This window comes from Rhea pennata, chromosome 1 (assembly GCF_028389875.1).
Source record: "Rhea pennata isolate bPtePen1 chromosome 1, bPtePen1.pri, whole genome shotgun sequence".
Taxonomy (NCBI): Eukaryota; Metazoa; Chordata; class Aves; order Rheiformes; family Rheidae; genus Rhea; species Rhea pennata.
Genome location: NC_084663.1, coordinates 119,069,010 through 119,090,075, shown reverse-complemented (window position 1 = coordinate 119,090,075; position 21,066 = coordinate 119,069,010). Strand labels below are relative to the sequence as shown.

The window sequence follows — 21,066 nt, the reverse complement described above, 5'->3', positions numbered from 1 at the left end:
GCTTACTGCGGTTCAAACACAGACTGGGAAGGAAGATAACAAGCTGAAATGGACTGATCCTTAGGTGACACTGAATACCCATCTACTTGGCACATGGCAACAACTAAAGGCCCTCTTGAAGAATGGGATCATCCCAGCTCTAAGTTTCTCAGACTTCTTTAATGCAGAAGATTTAAATGCTATATCCAAATTCTAAGGATGCTGCCAAATTATCTGAATAAATGTATCACTTTTTGAGGTATTTTAAAACCTTTAGTTTTTAAAGAGTACTCAAAGAATTCCACCTATTCTTCTTTTCTAAAATAATTGTGTTAAATTATGTTCCTGAACATGTATTCCAAGTTTAGTCTATCAACTCGGGCTTATGGTGCTTTGTATCTCCTTTGGGGTATAGTCACTATGAAGCAACATATATAGAATTTCTTTTTAAATATTCTCTGACAGTAAGACAAAAGTCTAAAAATCTCTCTTCAAGGTGGAAGCTTTTATTAAGATTTCAAGGTCCAGGAAAATTCTCTCCAACAGAGGCCTTTCAGGTGAACTTTGCCTAATAAGAAACCCAAAGGCAAATGGAGAAAGTTGAAACTTTGGGACAGTATCTGAACGCCACTTCCAGCACCTTATGCTTATGATTAGATCATTATAAAATGATCTAATGCCCTCCAAGTTATTAGTCCGTATTAGTCAAGAAGTATTATGTTCAAGAAGCAAAGCACTAAATTTTAATAAAATTATCAATTTATAATTCTAAAAAACATACTAATATTATACACCTTTCTGATTACTTAACAATAGCTCTACTAGCTTCATAAGCTGATAGGGTTCTGTCCAGAAGAGTTTGGTTTTCTGCAATATTTTTTTCCCCCAGATAAAAAAATTGTTAATATCACTTTAATAAGGTATATTCCAGGAAGGAAACAAGGACCTAATTATCACAATAATAACAATAAAACAGAAAGGCTTTGAAATCCTGACCTTACAGACCTCCAAACAATACTCATCAACATGCCTGAGGTACCCGAGAAAAATAAAGGCTAGAAAGCCTTTATTCTCCCACTTAAGTCCTTGCAGGCTATGAAGAACAGCTTGCTAGATGGAAAGACTCCAAAACAAAGCCACTTTTCAAGGAGAGGATTTTTTTTTTTTTGTTAATTGTCCACTAATATTACTGGAGTAACTTCCTGCAACTATGTGCTGTTTTTTTTTTTTTTTTTTTTTTTTTGTTTTGTTTGTTTTGTTTGTTTTTTAAGTATTGTTGTAAAAAGGTAACTTTTGACACAGATCTGTTTTCTTCCACTCCGTGGAAGACCTCAACAAAAGGATCATGACTGATTTCACATGCTCAGTGGATGATGCCATCAAAAGTGTCCTTACGAAGAATACAATTTTCCTAGCAGCAGAGCAATAAATGAAACTGTAGGAGCACAGCAAAAGCAATGAGAAAAAACAGCAGGTTCAAATCTCACACAAGGTGCATCAACAGGACTGATTGCAGCCTATCTCTACAGCCCTTCAGTACCACCAGTTTCCAGTGTAGAGCAAAAAACTAAACAGTACAGCTGTTAAGCTGGTCGTAACAGAGCTCTGTCCCAATTTGTAACACTACATACACCACTAACATCTTCCTTTCCAACCTAAGTAAGGAGATAGAAAGCCACCTGATGGTGACGGCTTCAGAACCGGAACTTCCCAACTTTTTTTTTCCCCTTAAAAAAAAAAAAAAAAAAAAAAAAAAAGAAGAAGAAGAAGAAGGTGCCAACTCTGGAAATAAGCCAGAATTCAGTACTTGAATTGAACTTAAAGGAGCATAAGGGAACATAAAACTTCACAGCCTAAGGAAAAAGACACCTTGGTGAATTTTGGTGATGCTACACTGAACCTGTCTGAGGGAAGACAGACTCCCACATGGGAGTCCCCACAGAGCAGTCAAGGCCTGCTCTCCCTTTTTTGCTCAGAGAGATTTTTATTTAAAATGTTTTATGTTAGCTTCATATTGGCCTTACAGGAATTACTAGCTTAGAGACCTTCTTCAGGGTGCCTCTGTGCTCAGGAAGAAGCAAGAGACATCCTAACCTGTAGAGATTATGTCTGCCACACATACATTGCTTGAAAACACTGAACAGTTCTCCCTCTCCTGAAAGGGTCAAGGAAATGGATGACATCCTGAAAGGCAAAGAGAGCCAAAGCGGGAAGTTTTGAAATAAGGAGTAGTGAACCCACAGGAAGTTGGGGAAAAAGAGAAACAAGGCTTTACAAAAAGTGCAATGGATTGCTGAAAACAAGGGGAGGGAGAGGACAGGCATTAAACATCAGAATACATAAAACATTATTTGACTAAGGAACCTCAACTACCACCAGTAATTGAGCAATGCCACGTTGTTTAGCACAAGTCAAAAGTCATTAACAATAAAAAAAAGCATAAACAAGTGCAAGGAATTAAATTTAATGAAAAGCAGACTGCAACAAGACCCAAAGCAGAAGAGAAGATCGAAATGACTAATAAAAAAAGTAGACAAGTCACTAAAAAGATACAGCATTTTAAAGTAATGCTTTTATTTACTAAACAAAAAGGGAGTAACTGAACATTTCCAAAAGCAATTATTGTAATTCAGAACAGTGTCTGCCAATCAACATGTACTTTCTGATGGCACACTGCTTCATAGCTTGACCTAATGCAGCAGGCCTAAGGAAACAAAAACATGCAAGATTGCAGAGTGCTATCTTTATGTGCATTGTCACACAAGAATACAAAAGTTAAGGTGTCATTTGTCAGATTTTGTGTATGCAAAGCGTGCCTTCCACACAGCAGACTTCAGGTACTCTTCCCTCCTCTACACTCCGAAGACTTAAAGAAGCAAAGGAGATAGGAGAAAAAATTCTGATGTTTTTTCCTGTTACAAAGAGCAAGTATATTGCCCAATCCTCCATGTTTTTATTTGAGGTAATTTTAGATAATTAAAACATAGATAAAGTCACAGCTGAGATGGGAATGCTGATTCCTATCTTCTCAGTTAAAGAAAGCTACTTTCCCAAACAGGTAAACAGTTATCAATAAAATCTAAGTAACTTTAAGAAAAATATTTTGTATCTGAATACCTGGAAATGAAACAATAGCATAGTCCCAATAGCTCTGGCCACTTATTTAAGAGGACAAGCAAACATGGACTTTCCAAAAGGGTGTTGGTTTGGGGTGGGAGGGACAGAGGGGGTGATTTTGTTTTTTGAATAATCAGGTTGATACCATAAAGAGAAACATTTTTTCATGTTTGTAGAGTAAAAATAAGAAAAAAGAATTTTCTTACTCTGTGAAATCTATATAACGTACCATTTAGTCAAAACGTTCACAAAAACAAAAAACTAAAACTTTTAGTTTCTTAGAAGTTTTTTTTTCTTTGAAATATGAAGCATTTTTCCTCTCAGAACTGTAGTTCTTATAAGAGGGGAGAAAACACCAGAACAAGCAAAAAAGAGCAAGCATGAGACAGCACACACAAGAAAGACAAGAGGGAGAACACTATCAAAAGAGCTCAAGACAAAAATAGAGACAGATGAAGAGAAGCAACCAGAAGAGTTAGAGACAAAGTGCGAGCAAGATTTAGGAGCTGGAGAAAGAGAAGATGTTAGAGAAGATGCTACATCAAGTGAAGAGTCTGTTGAGAGAGACTTAGCCCATGTTAGAGTGCACACAAGCAAGACAGCTTTAGGGCGAGAGCATGGAAGTTAGAGAGAGCGAGCAAGAGTCCAACACAGCTAGAGAGAGAGTCAAGAGAGGAAGGAACAAGTGTTCGTATGTCTCCCGGGAGCGACTTACTATAGGAGAGGTGGCAAAAGTTCCTCAGAGTGATGTGCTCCATTAAGTAACAGTGCTACCAGAGCCAGTTAACCAACCCCTACCTCTTCTAAGCACCCTGTTCCTGTCCACCCACACAACCCATTCCATTATCTTGTCAAATGTCTGAGCAGCAGCAGAGTGTACCACGTCTGGGAACTGATCTGACTGAAAAGTAACCTGATTCTCCACCCCCATACACCCAAATGTTATATATATAAAATTATGTATTTCAGTCAACTAAGTTTCAGAGTCTGATTCACTGGTTGGTCTTACAAACAGCTGTGCCAACACAAAGCAGGTGGGAACAAGCAGCCAGAATCTGGAGGGAAGAGAAATCGCTTAATTGCCTTCAGAGAACTCCTTGCTGAATACTTCGCCTTAGAACTACTTTTTCAACAATTTCCCTCAAAGTACTTCAGGGCCTCTATATCTTGCAGCAAGAACTTCAAATTAGATAACTAATGTTGTAAAATACACACACATAACATCACCAAATTAATCACTGCTCATGTCCAGTGTCCCTTTGTAAATGATGCGTGAAAACAAAGAATCGCGCTTTACAATGTTTTGCTTCTTCGTTATCTACTATTTCAAATTTGGCACAGATATAGTTTGGGGGAGAACACACAAACTTTCACTAGCCCAGGAAAACCTACACAGATTTGGGTGGGCGGAAGGAGAGAATGGGTTGGCGTAGGAGGAACGGGGGGAGAGAATCAATGTTGCTTGTGTTTTCCTCCATATCACTGTTCTTTGCTGCAGTGCCAAAAACCCTCAGCATTCACTCAGCACTGAATATACATATCATCCTACCATCTTATCTCATGCTGCAAGACAGAATTGCCTTGAATGAATAAGAGATAACAAAGTCTTTCCAAATTTCCCCACATTCAAAATATTTTGGCCATTGCAAAGGCCGAGCCATAGAAGACCAACAGATTCGGTCTTTACTGGTCAGTTTTGTCAATTTGCTTCCCTTCACTGGCCATACTGCTGAGCAGTGTCTCACAACTCAGTGACAGGTTTGATCAGCTGAAACCAGAACACAGATTATTACTGTACAAGAGTCAAAGTTAAGACACTTTGCCGCTGTCACCTCACGAAAGCCAATCAAGCCAAGGTATACTAAAGTGTGGTTTATGCAACTGGTATACTCTTGTGTATGGAGCCCGTCATTCTCTAAACTGTTCACTCTCAAGTGGTTGACACAAAAATTTGAGAAATCAGTACTCTGACAGATGTTGTAGTTAACCTGTTAGATCAAGCAGAAGAGGTGTGAGGTTTTGTTGAAACTGGGAGAATAGAATATATGCTTCTTTCTCCTTCCACAGGAAAAGAAGTTTTATAACTGTCATAAAAAATCAAAGACCAAGAAATTAAGAAATGTTTAAATTAAGGTAGGCCTGATAATCAATTCTCCCTCTTCTATGCTTTTTGCAACACATTTTTTACTCGCATAGTCCAATGCTATTTTATTCATTGAACAGGTGCATATCAAGTACATCAGGATGACACACAGAAACAAAATCAGAACTACGCAGTAAATTACACTATTTGCTGGATTACCCCATCAGTTCTTTCAGAAATTGAGGGAGGCGTATCAAACAGGACAAAAGATTGCAAGCAAACACATTTCTAAGGTAAGTGAATTCCCTTTGGGAAAAGTGAGTTGTAGCTCTAATTCCACCAAAATTTCAAACAAATCCTAAATTTTGTGAGCAGACTACTATCTGGATATGCTGAGTCACTCTCCAACCTTAAGAGAGACAGACTACTACTCTTGGAATATAAACTCAAATCAAATGTAACTGTAAATGCTCAGCATCCTGCTATTAAGACAAAAAAGACCTAAACTTCTACCTTCAGCCCTTTGAATCACCTTGTACCTCAGTAACTTTGGACAAGTCACTTTCCCTTTTTTGTTTTCATTTCCCCTACTAAAAAGTAGGGTAGTAAAATGTATTTATCTGTTGTTAGCAAGCCAAAAACTGTTTTTGTGTACAGAAAACAATAAAAAAAAAAAAAAAAAAAGCATTATATGAAACAACTGAACTCACGGGGAGGGGGGAGGAAGAGATACTCAGTGCTTCAGCTTGTGCTGCCAATGAGTAAGCAAGACACACAAAATTAGTAGATTTTTTGGTATTACTTTTGGCCTTAATTTTATTGTGCATTAGAATCTAATCACAAAAAAAATATTTCCCTTCAACAAGATGCTAAAAGAATCTGTTAACATTTGCCAGATTCAGATACTACAACATTATGTCCATGTCCAAGCCCAGGGAGAGTCACAAACCTCAGACAAAGTGCAAGGTCTGAATGGTGTGCAACTACTAACAGCTTATACCTTTTTTTATATAGATACATAAGATACATGTACACACTCTCTCTCTCTCTCTCTCACACACACATTGTCTATATCTGTTTCTTTCCTATCTACTATCCATTCCATACAGTGAGTGAAGTAAAGTTCTTGTTGAAAATAAAACTGCTTTTTAATGTATGATTAAAGATAGTTCAGACCTGCACAGAATAACAGACAGTAAAAGCAAAATATAATTTTCCCATTTTTGCCATACTTTGAGTGCTTGACTTAATGTGGGAAATTTAATGGAAATAACTGAATCAAAGGCAATTCCGCAGATATACACATGACTAGAATATAAGAAAGCCCACACTTACAACATACAATATGTAAGGCATACCTGTTTCCTCAAATACATAAATAAATTGGCATTGTCAAGGTGGGAGGTTATATGTTAAAAAAAACACACACACACACACACAGAGTATTCTGGGCCCACTGTATGCTTCCTACGAATATATTGTGAACTTCCATCTCACCTGAATCCACAGATCCCAAAATTATTTTTATGAGAATGAAATTTGCTTTAACATATAAAGACTTTGAAAAAAAGAAAGAAAGAAAGAAAAAGGCAAAACAAAAGTAGTAGCCCAGAAAAAGATACAAATAGTATAAAGAATTCTTTATCATGAAATATCAAGAGCAAAATTTTCAAATTTGTAAATCTAAAAATCAAACTTTTCATCACATTGTACAGAAATAACTGCATATTCTCTTGAACATAAGTAACTGCTTATTTTCACATCTCAATAAAGTCAAGTAGGAACCACAAGACTTCCAAAATCTTAAGGAAAAAGAGTGAGGACCAATAGTACAGCAAAATACTGATCCGAGTATACAGGCCTAAGACGATCCTTTTGATGAAAAAAATGAATAGAGAGATGTGATAAAGATATATTAAATGATGAATGACAAAAGGAAGGTCAACTAAAAATATCCAGTCCTCCTGTTTCGTAACAGGGCTTGGAAACACATTCTAAAAGGTAATAAATGTAAACTAGGGCCAGGGAAATAATTTTCACACAACATTTATTTTCTGAACTCAATTAGAACATGCTCCTTTTTTTTTTCTTTCAATTAAGCGAACATTATATTACATTGGACAGAATGAAAAAAGAAAATATCTCCTGAACTGCAGAATGTAAATCTATCATTAACTTCTCAGTGCTAGGAAAAAGTTTCGTGACAGGGAATATTCCAGTCTAGTACTTCTTTTCTTGCACCAGATGCAGCTAAACTACTTAGTGGTATTTTGTTTGTTTGATTTTTTAAATAATGCTTCTTCTGTGGACAGAAGCAGAAGACTAGTGATAACACACATAATATGGGTCTATACCCAGAAAGCAGCGCTCTCCTTGTTTTCTTAACTTTCTTTTTAACAAAAAAATTTGCAAAAAACAGTATTTTAGTTTGTTGCTACTGTCTGGTACTATGCAAATTACGCAATGGAGTACCAGGTATTCACATCCACATTTAAGAATTGTTTCCAATTTTAATGGTTGCTTATATTTAATGGAAGCATTAGAAAAGTTTCTAACCTTCATCATAGAAAGTAAAACCAGTATCAATTTAAAAGTGAAAACAAAAGTTGTCAACATTATCACTAACCACTAAACTAAGGCAACTCCTACTCCAACAAGTCTGTTTCCACACATGCAACTGTTTTTCTTGAGGTTTTAAAACCAAGCTCATAAAGTTTAAAAATGCCCATGCAGTAAGCATGATTGTTGCTAATTTAACTCCATAGAGATGCATAAATTAATGTTTTGATGGGTAAAAAGATTGAAGGTAGACTCTCATCAACACTGTGAACTGCAAATCATGACTGTTCACTGTATAAAAAAATGTACAAATCCTACAAAGACAGGAGAGAGATCCTCTTCTAAGGATCATGAGATACCATTTATGATTTCTACTCATACCTTTAGATTATTAAATTTGTGACCTTTTATCATTAAACTTTTGTACTACAGGAGACTATCAACTTACAATAACTCACAACACTTTTTATTTACCTGACCAAAAACCAATCAAACCATAAACACATATGCATTTACACAATGCCATAACAAAAATTCTACACAGGAGAACACTACAGATAAATGGAAAAGCATCTCAAAATCATGAAATACTGATTAAATGGAGAAAAAATAATATTTATTTTTTGTTGTTCAGCATAACATAAAATTGAAATCAGATTCCAGCTAAGGTTTCTAAGTAGTATAACAATGCAAAACTAAACAGTTTTTAAGCATGCTTTTATAATACAGCTTTCAACTACAGTTTTTGATACAGAATCCTATATATTTTCCACTCAGCCCTCAACATAGCTGCATCATTTATGATGCTGTCTCTAGTAGACAATGGTTCACAGAAGACATTAATTCACTTGGAATCGAAGCCTGAAAAACACACTGTATATTAAAAATAATAAACTTCCAAGTCAAGTTTGAGGAGGTGTAAGGGCTGTTCAACATGAAGCTGCAGTAACTGCACAGTCATCTGATCTCTTCCCCAAACTGGATCTATTAGTGATTCTGTTGGGGGGGGGGGGGAGGAGGGAAGAAAGTATAACTTTGTAGCCTAAGGGCTCCAGTTTGCATATACAAAACTTTACTTCAACAAAAATCTCACAGATTTCAGTGGAAAGACAAAGATACGTGCAATCAGGCACATATCTACTGCTTGCAGCAATACTTATTTCACTGCATAGGGTCTACCATAAAAATCTGAACTTCTGAAGATACACAATGACTTTGACAGCAAAGTCACCCTAAGTACAAAAACACAGGATTCTAAGCTTATGAACATCAGATTGTAGTGAAAAATGTACATTAGCCTATGTTACTCTGAACTGTAATCCAGTATTTGTAATGAGTAACTTCTACAGAAAGGGAAACTCCCAAGATTTACACGCATCAGTCATTTCTTACAGCATTAAGACAGACATCAATGTATCTCAAACATGAACTTACGATTTTTTGCATATCTTTAAATTAATGCCTGCTTACCCATTAGAAAGAATAGCAACAAAAAGACTAGGATCAGAAATGATTCAAAAGAGTCACTGAGCTTTCAATATCAATTGGATTTTCAAAGAAATGTACTAAAAACTACTTTGGCTAGAATCAAACATTCACCTTGTGTATCTTATTTTTAATTTCTGTAAAACTCATATGAAAAAAACAAGAATATATATGGTTACATATTCATTTGTAGCAACAAAAGCTATAGTGATTAGTGCAGGGACCAAACAGAGGTCAAGGAAATTTATTGTGTTCAGAAAAATAAAGAACTGGGAAAGTACTAATACTTGCACTTCCCTACCTGACAATATCTTTCTTCTTTTTACTCCTTCCTTCAGTTTAAATAGTAAACTCATAGCAGAGACACAAAACTATTTCCCTTACAAAGGGAGTGAATATGCTGCACTCTGATTGGCTCCTGAGCAACATACCCACTAGCAAAGTAAATGAGAAGTTATTAGTGATTTACACAGTTCACAGTAACACAAGCGAAGATTTGTGCATATAGAAGTAAACAGGATTTCTAATGAACAAAAATGTTAGCTACCTATGTTTGAAGCCAAGAAGTCAAAAACAGGATGAACAACAATAGGTTTTTAAGTCAACAGGACTTAGAAGTTTAATTGGCAGGCTGCTTTTAATCACTAAAATGTATTTAGTTAATTATAGTTGTGGCAACTAGCATTCTACTAGTTTGATTTTTTTCAGAAGCTCATCAAAATTCACCCCGAATCTTTTCAAATACATTTTGCATGAGTAATTCTACCATCAGATATCAATTTATACATTTCCATTCCTTTCTTATTTCACCACCCAAACAGTTACTAAAAAGAAAGAGGAAACTTTTCAACATGTTAAAGTATTAATACATTATTAATCTTTCCTTTAACTGATCCAAAAGTCAGACTATTTTTAATTTGCTTTGGGGAGAAAAGAAATAAAATAAAAAGCTTTGGAACTTATATAACACACAAACTGAAAGCTTGGTTTCTCACAGCTAGAGCAAAACAGTGACATTTAATGGAGTTAATTTCATTGTCATTCTGTCAGTTTCACTTTCAGTATTTAATGCTACAATATTTGGATCCTGGAAACTTCGCAAAGGAATGTTTACAAACAGCTGCTGGCTTATGTTATTTTAACTGTAGAGAAACTTTTGCTGCTCTTGATTTTAAGAAATGCTATATTCATAGCTGAAATTAAACAAATTATATCTGTCATACAATATAACTAAAATAGCTACCATCTAGACTTCAAATAGAGGTTCCAAAGTATTCACACATTATGGACTTCAGAAGAGTAACTGGGGACCATCTCCTTCATCTACACAGCCCTTCAGTGTGTATTCTCCCTGTAAATCATATGGACACCAGTCTGGAATTACTGAGGATATGATAATGTCAGTATCTTTTGTAGTGAATCATCCCATGTCTTTCCTTACCAACTGTGGCAAAAAAAAGCCTTTCTCTTGGGGAGGAGAAAAAAAGGAAGGAAGAGAGGGGAAGGGAACCTTATGGAGCCAAAGTGACACTCTGCTGAATGACTTAACCTGCCTCACCACTATCTGCTTTCCAGGCAAAGTTAAAGCAAAGCTCCTTTTCTGATCTGTATTCTCAGTCAAGTAAGCCATGTTTAAGCACCTGTGGATATGGGACAAAGTTTGTATGTATGAGTATGAGGAGAAACGGAGCTAAAATCTAAATAAAGTCAGGGCTAAGGACACACCAAAGACCTTCCTAAAGAAATTAAATTCATCTGAACTAGCAAAAGCAGTTAATTTTTCCTCAGTTGTTCTTGGACAAAATAGAATTGAAAACAGAATTTTATCTTCCTTCCAAAAAGGGAAGGAGATAACTTATGGAGATCAATTACAAATGGTTACATTAATTGTTACATGCAACTGTTGATTAGGTCACTGAAATTTTATGAGTATGTTGTGTCACCTCCAAGAGAGAATATAAGATAACTGTACATGTTGAATATGTCTTTCTGGAAGGAACAGTTGTTTCTAATTATCAGAATTTTTCAGTGTTTTTAAATCATCAGGAGACTACTATAGTTCCCAGAATTCTCTTCTTGAAGGACCCATACAGAGTGGAGAAGGAAGACAGTACTCCCCTTCTCAGAATGTCTTGCTTACTCCCCCCCAACACTAATAAGTTTACCAGAAAGACATGTTACCTTGGAAAAGGCTCTTCTACTATTTCAAATAGTCTTAGTAAAAAAAAAAAATAAAAATCTCACTACTTACACATATCAAGTCCTCCTTTAGACATCTAAATGTCTGGTTAACAAGGAGATTTTGACATATTAAAAATAAAAAAAAAGTTAATGAACTCTTACTAAAAAAGAAATTAAATTGTAAAGTAACTTAACAAATAATCCATTGTAGTCAGTCATAAAGAGAAAAATGGCAGTTCTCTCAAAATAATCCTATTCTACAACATGAACCACTTACAAAAAGGATTTCAGAAGTTACACAAGTCTCCCATGCTTTCATAAAACAAAGATATCAGAAAGATTTTGATATCTTTTACAGAACAGTTTTCCAAACAGAATTAAAAATGACTACAGAAAAACAAAACATATACCAGTTTTCAGTTCTTACTTAAGAATGTTAACTGTAACACAAACTTTCTGCCTACAATCCTGTAATCAGGGTTAAAAAGACCTGAAAGAGAGGTAGTCAGAGGAACACTGAAGAGAAGATGTAATTATAGCAACACAATTGCTTCTCTGGTGAGAGTACATTTTAAAATGCCATCTATTTCAATTCTGATTCTTATAAGTTATATTAATTGGTTATCCTGCAGCATATGACCAGTTTCAAACACGACAGCAAAACCTAAAAGAGGGGTTTTCACTTTACATGTTAAGTGGTTGATTAACTCATTTGAACTAAGATGAAAAAACTCAGCAATCTCATCATAAGTCCATTAAGGCAAAGCGTAATAATAAAGTTAATCCAGACAAGTTTCTTTGTAAGGCCTTATCAGAATTAAGATTCCAAAACGTGACATACATGTCAGCAACTATGCCTAAGTTAAATTTAACTTTAAAAGCTTACACAAGGTACAGTTTTTACTAGACAGTGGTGATGTTATTCTATGTAAACTATTAATGTGAGTGTTAGAAGTCATTTATGAGCATTGTGTAAATTCAGTCTCAACAAAAATCACATACTTTAAAAAATGATAAAATTCCTGACTACTACTACATCATTATTTTGCACAAGTAATAGAATACTACTCATAATTTGAAGCTGAAATAGAGAACTCTTGGCTTCTATTTGGTAAAATTATCCATGCTGCTTCTCGGTAACTGTCCAACATGGGAGGAGAGGGATTCCAATGACAAGTCCAAAATCTTCCTCTGAATTGATTCAGTAACTATAACATTGCTACTGATGTAACAAATCGTCTTTCTTATTTATTAGCCTCAAAACAATTCTAATAGGTACACAATAATTTAAGACTGTGAGTTGTCCTCTTCATTTAAGACTATGCTCTGTATTCGATTTTGAACAAGATACTTACTTTATTCAAATATTCAAAATCTATGAATTAAACTCAAAAAGTTTCAGAGACTTTGCCAAACTTTTAATTCAGAGGAGAAAATGTAAATTTAATACAATAGTCTACTTCAGACAGCCAATAAAAGTTCTAATTCTAAATATTTCATATGAGCCAAAAACATTAAGCATATCCTACAAAAGTAGTTTCTCTCTCTCTCTCTCTCTCTATATATATATACATATATGTAACCATACACCCACCCCCCAAATTTCACTAAATATATCTGGTTAATTATTAAACAAGTATCAGCTCATACTCAAAATTAACTTCGGTGTTATTATTCTAAATTTATTAAGTATAATTTTTCAAAAATATACAACCTACAGATGTTAGGAAGAAGGGAAAGAAAAGGAGAATCAGTTTTTTCCAAAACTTCTTAAGGCTACAGACTATTCCATTGACATAAGTCAAATTACACAGTTACAGGCAGATAATTAAATACTACTATAAACAAAATGTTTCTTTATTTATCGTGAGATATTGTCAATGTTCTTCAGCTTTACACTCCTTTTCTTAAGGAAAGGAAGCTGAAATATTAATATAATATCAAAAAGTTAACTTCTGCTTATCTAGATCCCTGGGATATTATATCCACATAAAAGTGACTGTATATACCTACTGGCAAAACTCTCATTGGGATTAAAATGGCACATTGTCAAAAACATGCTTGTTGATTTATTTTATAGACAGATACTTTTTTTCTGATAATTTTAAAGAACAATGTATGTTTATTTCCCCCAGTGACTGTGGAGTAATAGAAGAACTAAGTAACAGCAGCAATCTAGACACATAACCAAAGAACCCCTACAAAATCTTTGGATAGGCTAAACTGAAAACTTCAAAGCTGACTGAGATTCAAAAATGCACCCATCTCAAAATTTCAAACTGCAGTACTTTTAATTGTGTTTTCTGATTTTGTGGGGGCTAGAGGAAATGCCACTCCACAGAAAGCACACCCAGCATATCAGATGCTGTCTCTAATTTCTTCAGCAACACAAAGCCAAATTCCTAAAAGACTGCAGCTAACCACTAAAATATAGAAGCGCCTGTATGTCTGCGCACATATGCCCAAATGCTTCTGTCCCCTCTTCCTCACCCCACCTCCAGACCAGATGACAGTAATCTTACACAGGTACTCCTTCTTCATCGGCCTCCAAGTTCCCCACCTATCGCGAGTCTCTTGCAGGGGTGCAGGCAGGGCCACCTAAAGCCTCCACCACAACAGGTGCCTGCTCAGCTGACTGTTCAACTCCTGACACCCTCCTCGTCTCCTCTCCCTGCTCCCAGACCGGGGCGAGACCTCGCACCCGCCCACCGCAGGGCGTTGCGCATAAGAGCGAGAGGATCCAGGCAAACTCCCTTCCTCCATCTCCGGTCCCGCAGCCCTCCTCGCCGCTCTGCTTCCCAACCCGGCAGCGACAGCCTCTCCCGGACACCGAGGGGAAAAGGGGCCGCAGAGGCCGCCGCCGCCAGGCTGCGGAGCGGCGGCTGCCGCTGCCCTCGGCCATGCCGGGCCAGCCCCAGAAGGGGGCGGCGGTATGGAGGGCGGCGAGAAAGGCCGGGTCCAAAGCCCGGTGCGGCTCCGGGCCCTGCCGGCCCCGGCCAGCGGCTCGGCGGGTCCCTGCGCTTTCCCCACCTCCTCTCCCTAAGATGGCAGCGGGGCTGCCCCTGCGCTGCGCCCCCCTCGACCGCGCCGGGCCGGGAGGTGGCACCAGCTCGTCCCGCTGCGCAGCTCCCCGCCACCGGCTGAGGCGTCTCACTTACCCGTGTGGGGGGCGGCGGGCCCCGCGCTCCGGCCCGGCCGCGGCCTCCTCCTCTCTCAGGCGGCGGGCGCACGCAGAGCGAGGAGCGGGCGCTTCTCCCGGCCTCGGCCAGGGGCCCCGGCGCGGCAGCGCCTCCCTCTTGCGCGCTCCGCAGTCCGGCCGCCCCGCCGCGCTCGGGCCCGCGCGACCGCCGGCGGTGCCGCTGCCGCTCGGAGTGCAGGGCGCAGCGGCCGCGGAGGGCTGCCCGCAGCGCGCCTTCCTCTCCGGGCGGTGGGGAGCGGAGCGGAGCGGGGGCCCGGCCTGGCCCGGCCCGGCCCGGCCCGGCGGGCGGATCCGCGGCGCTTCCTGGCCGGGCTGGATTTTCTATCGCTCACAAAATGGCGCGCGTTCCAAACCTGCGCAGCGCCCGGCGGCGGCAACGGCAGGGCCCGGCCTCGGCTCGGCTCGGCTGGGCACAGCGGCGGCGGCCTGAGCCCCGGCCAGGCAGCGCGGGGACAGCGGCGGGCGGGCGGGCGCGGACGGGCGGGGGGAGGAGGAGGAGGAGGAGGAGGAGGTGGAGGAGGAGGGGGTGGGGGTGGGGGGGGAAGCGCAGCGCCGTACCGAGCCCCCGGGAACTCCTCACTCCCCTCCCTCCCTCCCCCGCCTGCCAGCCTCTACCTCCTCCCCCTGCCGCCCTCCCTCCCTCCCGGCCCGCTCCTCCTTCTCCCCCCTCCCTCCAGAACCGGCTTCGCCAGGGCTTTGCGCCGGCCCCGCTCACCGCACCGCTGCTGTTGCCGCCGCCGCCCCGAGCCTGTCCTCGCTCGTACCCGCCCGCTCGCGCGCGGCGAACTTCTCGCGTGCCGCCGCCGGACCCGCCGAGACAGTTTTTTGAGGGTGGTATTTTCCCCCTCCCCACCCGTTTTCTTGCGTGATATTTTTTTTACAGAGTGGAGGTGGGAAAGGGAGAAAAAAAAAAACTGCCACAATTCGGGCGGGAACGGGGTTTTTTTTGAAAAAAAAAAAAAAAAAAAAAAAAAAAGCTAACTGACAAAATGGCGGCGGGGCGAGCCTGTTACTATGGCAACTGTCAATCACACCGCCCAAGCGCCCCACCCCGGCCGGGCGGGAGACGGCCGCTGACGTGGGGAGGGTGGGGCAGAGAGCGAAGGGTGGAGGGCGGGGCTTGGTTGCCGGGGCAACTGCGGCTCCCCCGCCTCGCCGCCGTGTGACGATATCTGCGGCGCTGCGGGCCGGGATGGCCCCGGCGCTCTGAGTCCTCGGAGGCGGGGGGGAGGGGCCGCTCCCTTCCCGCCGCGGCGCGAGGCCGGTAACGGTCCTCGGGGGGGGGGGGGGTGAAGAGGGAGCGATACGCAGCTGCTGTTGCTGCCTCACGCTGGGCCGTGCTTCCCCCGCCCGAGCCGCCTCGGCGGACGCGGGGAACGCGGGGGCCTTCCCCGGCCTGAAGGGGACGGCGACGCCCGCCCAGGTGCGAAGGGGCCGAGCCCTGAGGCGGCGGCGGGGGCCTCTGGAGGGAGCAGGGCCGCTAGGAACGGGCGCTGCTCCGGCAGCCCGCACCGTTGTTGCCGCGAGTGTCCTTCGCCAGAGCTGGAAGAGGGGTGGGGAGTCCTTGGGGCTTGGTGGGCACAGGGTTTCTTCCCATCCCGTGCTAGAAGATGTATTTAAAAATACATGTTTTTATTTTTTAATAAATTTTAAATACAAACGCTAAGGTGTTGCCTCATGTGGCACTCACACTTGTGGCGATGTGGTGGGGAAGGGAGCCTTGGGTTCCTGAGTGGCAGCTTAATTCCCCTTTCTATTATGGACCACAGTTTAGAAGCCCATGCCACTGATGTAAATATATGTGTGTATATATATTTTTTCCCTAGGAATATTCACAAAGATCCCAAGAGTAGAATGTGGCCTTCATCTAATATTTTAATTCTGATACCTTATTTTTTTTAACCTAGTTGTTTTAGTTCACAGTCAGCCTTGCTCCTTGAAGAAATTGGGACATATTACTAATAACTTGTGCTATGACTTTTTCTTTCTCTATTCCCTTACTTCTCTCTGAATTTCAGAGCTGGAAATAAACAATTAAAGGTAGGTGCAATAACAGCCAAAGTAGTATGTCCCCCTGTTACCTAACCATGGCCGTACAAATGTTGTTTTACAAGCAGTGCAACTGAGCTAAGATTTTGTTGCTGTTGAAAAAAAGCAGTTCTCACCCACTCTATCTTCAGCAGTGTATTTAGTCCCTCTGTCTGTTCTCTACAGCAATAGGAGTGCTAGCACAGAGTAACTGACACTCTGTGCCTGCCCCTCTCCCCCCCCCCCCAAAAAAAAAAAAAAATCTTGTACGGCAAGGATAAGTGCTGATGCAAAGGGGACAGCAGGAACATATGGCAGAGGGAAGCATGGGACCACCCCATTGAGTAACAGCATGGTGCTAGGTTAGGTTAAGTCATCCATGAAATGGCACCTTAAAGCCATGGTAGGTGTTTTCCAGGAAGAGCATGGTTCAGGTGGGTTTAAGCAGTCATTTCTCATTCCTCTCACCTTTGTAAAGATGGAAAGTCCACTTTAAACTGCTTTTAACGCTTCTCTTTGCCTTAAGAGTATGATCAGAATGCAATTCTTCCCCCAAGATGAGGAAAGCCAACATGCACATTCTGCAGTGTTACATAGGCATACAGAATGACCTGCTTCTACTCAAAAGATTCCCAAGTTAATATTGTCGTATTTTGCTCTAAGACATCTGCGTGCATGGTATGTTGCACAAGAAATGAAAAATATCTAGAAAAAAACTAGCTGTTTTGTATATGCTCAGTCTAACTGACCTGTAAGGAAGGATAGATCATACCTTGGCAGCAGTGAGATCTGTCCCCATCAGGATTTGGTAAACCTTGCAAAAATCTCCTTGCTGCTCTGTCTGGATGGTGACATGCAGCAGTGGAATAATGGAAAATTAGCTCTGTTGTCCAATGTAACTACAAAGCTTGCGCACATGTATTGTGGCATTTACTATATTAGGGTATGTTATATAGCAGGTAGCAAGTTACACTTTTTTTTGACTAAAACAGATTACTGAATTCTCATGCATTTGTGCACTTGCTTAGTAATCCTCTACTTTTATTTTACTTGTCACACCCAGGCTTACAGAGATGGGTATGTGGCAACTTGGGCTGAGAACACGTAGAACATGTAGGAGAAAGTTAAAATCTACTGGACATAAGGGGGTGGCCTTTTTTATTTATTTTTTTTCCCCAGCATGTAACCACTACATCATCTTGTCTTGTTCATATAATTTTGATAATGAATAACCTGTACTATTTTTTTCTTAAATGACCATTACATTAAAAGCACATACACACCTCAACTGTCTACAAAAGCTTTGTTGAGTAATTCAACAGCTAAAAAGCATTGAAGCTGCTAATGGTTAAAATTAAGGAACTACGCTCTTGTAAACTATAATTTTACCAGAATTCTACTCTGGCCACAGGTCTAGGATGAGAGCTGGTATCAGGATGAAGTTGTCTGTCTATATGCATTGGGAGTAGGTCTTGTGTCTTCTGCTGCAGGTAGGTTTAGGGCTAGAGTTAGGGATCTGAGGGCTTTCCAGGCTGGTACCAAAATCCAGCCCATCTGGAAAACTAGCACATAGGCTGGTAGTAGGACAGAGCTTTATCTCATCAGTAGGAGCTAGAAGTCCTCCTCTGTGCTCCAGGTAGGGAAAGAGTTGGGTCTAGGTTTTGGGAAGTGAGGGTCTTCCAAGCAGGGTATCTTAGCTTCCAAGTAGATTAAGTTCTCTTCTATTTTTAAAAGCAGATCAGCTCCTTGATCTATTGTGTAGTATATCCCACAAATGGTTGTATTGGAATAATTGCAACATTGGTGCTCCACAGACAGACATGAGGGGAAATAAGGGATAGAAGACAAGGGTATATATTAGCTGTTTTTGCTAGTGAGCTCCATGCAATAGGCCAAAAGTAAACACATTCAGCAAGAGACTTAAAGCTCCTAAGAGATCACCTTTGGAAAGAAGTAGCTGAAATAGAGTACGTGAGAGAAAGACTGATCTAGAAGAAGGGGACTCAAATACTTGCGAACTACTTTGCTCTACATAATGAGGTGTTACCACATCTTACAAATTTTTCTTTAAGGAAAAAGGGAGTGTTGAGAGAAGAAAGACTGTGAAAGACTTTTCTTCCCAGTTCTGCAATATTTTTTACTCTCCGTCAAAAACCTAGGGATGGTTTAGACAGAGTTTCAGTGTTACATTTTAAAACAGGATTTTGCATATCTTTTTTATAAATAAGCAGACCGGCTCTTAAGAAATACTTATTTTTCTTTGCCTAACAGACAAAACCCATAGAACACTGGGTATATTTGGAGTCAAAACGAGTAATGATAAGCAGAAATTTGAGGAAAAAATAGTACATAAAAAGAAAAATGAAGAGGAAAGTACAATGCAGAGAAATGAGATTTGAGAGAAATAAAATTGAAAGAGGAGAAAAAATGTACAACAGGCTAGAAAAACAGAACAAATGCAAAAGAAACAACAAAACAGTATAAGCTTCTCTTGGTTCAGTAAGTGCAAAGTGAAGCAATATACAAAGCACTACAGTATCCTAATCAGAAATTTACAGTCAACCTTCATTGACTATTCTGTCTCTCCTTCTGTCTGTCTTTCAGTATGATCATACTGAAAAATATAATCCTTACTATTTTCCTCTACTTTGATCTGCATTTGCACCTAGGCTGTCAACAAAGTAGACTTAGGACCAGTATATAAATGGTTGTGATTGGAACTTAGAGAATCCAAGAGTTTCCAAAGGTATAGGACTACCACAAAAAGTATATAGTCAAAACAAAGGCTTTCCCAAACTGATGGTTATTATTATTGGTATTGGGTGGGAAAACACAGATTTTGTCATCTAACAGAAGAAGAATAGGATAAGGCATGGCAGATGAATATAGTCATGAGTAAAATAAATATTTGTGTTCCTATTTACTTTCTCTTTTGTCAAAGAAAAAGAATAAAGAGATCAATGAATAAGAGGGGAAAGCAGGAAATTACATGGGTTTTCATGCTTTGAGGTTTCTAACTGATAGTGATTAAAAAGGAATTACTTGTTAGGTCTCCTTGTTTGGTAATTGTTTTCTTTAAAATTTTTGGCAGTGGAAGCTACTGTACAAGAGACAGTACTGAAGTGGATGGACTGCTGGTATGATAAACATGGCCCTTCTTACGTGCACAGAGACCAGTTCTGTTCATTTATTTTGGTTCATTTGTTTGCCTCTGATTATGGACATAGTGTACAAGTTGGCATGTGATGCCAGTTTTACCTGTCTTGATTTCCAGATGTTGAAAGCAACAGGCAATTTCAGAAATTTCTCACTCCCTGTCAAAGATTATCAGGATTTCATTAATCTTGAATTAATCTTAGGAATGTCTGTTCGCATAACTAGTATTTTAAGATGGCTTCTTAGTTTTACAACCTAGCATTCTGCCTGTTGTAAACTTAGTATAGTCAGTAGTCACTTCTGTGTTCTGATGAACACAAATTGCACCAGTAAGATGCATTTACAATTTTTGTGATGAAGACGTTTTCCTAACTAAGGGGCGCAGTACTTCCCAGGTCTACAGAAGCTGCTAAGTGTCCTATTAGCCTGGTTCCATCTCCTTCTCCTGCTTGGAACTATAGACAATCATTTAGTTGTTTCAACTACATTGTTACCTTATAGTGGCGTATGATTATGGGTAATATTTGCCAGTTTTTCCCTGTTAAATCCTGCCATACTGAGTAGGAGATGTCCACTTGCCTCTTAACCATATGTGCAGAAAGCATACGTGACTTTATTATGTGATCCAAATACTAAGAAGCCATGCAGTTTTTCCTTTGGAGTTTGTGTATGGGGACTCATGAGTCTCATGGGGACTCTTTGACCTTTCCAGAGGCTAATATTTGTACTTTGATGAGATGTTTCAGTCTAGAAGATGCATTGTGCAAGTATCAATTCAAGTAATTCTTGGTATCTTGCATATCCTCTGTGCAGTGGCCTTCTTATGCCAATAGACTTAGCTCAGAAGAACTTTAGAAAAGATTTCTTCATAATGTGGAAAAAGGTGATGTCAGCTGTTCTCTTAACTTGTGACTCCCAGGTAAAGCCACCATACAGCTCAGTCCCTTGGTGCTAAGCCATGATTTGAAGTAAAGTCCCAGAAGAAGTTCTTCTCTCTGGGTTACATCATTAACACTTCAGAGAACGCCACGGCAGCTCTCAGACAGACTTAATTCTAAATCAAACCATCATCTGGAGTGAGCAGCTTGTGTTTCGCCTGTCAAAAAGGTGCTGCTAAGTAACTAATGTGGTCCATCTCTTTTTAGGCCAGAGAGGTTGCCATGGTAACCTATTTGAATGTAGATAGATATGCTTTTGAGTCATCATCAGAGCCTGGCTTTGATAGTACGGGGTTTGGATTGACAGCCAGTACTGCATATTGTGTAGGTTGGCACGCCTT

General features: G+C 40.0%; 1 protein-coding gene across 2 annotated transcripts in view; it reads right to left on the bottom strand.

Annotated features, from left to right (window-relative positions):
* Positions 1–15,477, bottom strand: part of DYRK1A (dual specificity tyrosine phosphorylation regulated kinase 1A) — a 93,196-nt gene extending 77,719 nt beyond the window's left edge. Inside the window, exon 1 of one of the 2 annotated variants that reach the window (XM_062598920.1) lies at positions 15,324–15,477. The gene's annotated coding sequence lies outside the window, so the exon portion shown is untranslated. Of the gene's footprint in view, positions 1–14,562; positions 14,713–15,323 lie in introns of those variants that run through there. The other variant, XM_062598911.1, reaches the window with a different exon arrangement.
* Positions 15,478–21,066: the final 5,589 nt, after the last annotated feature.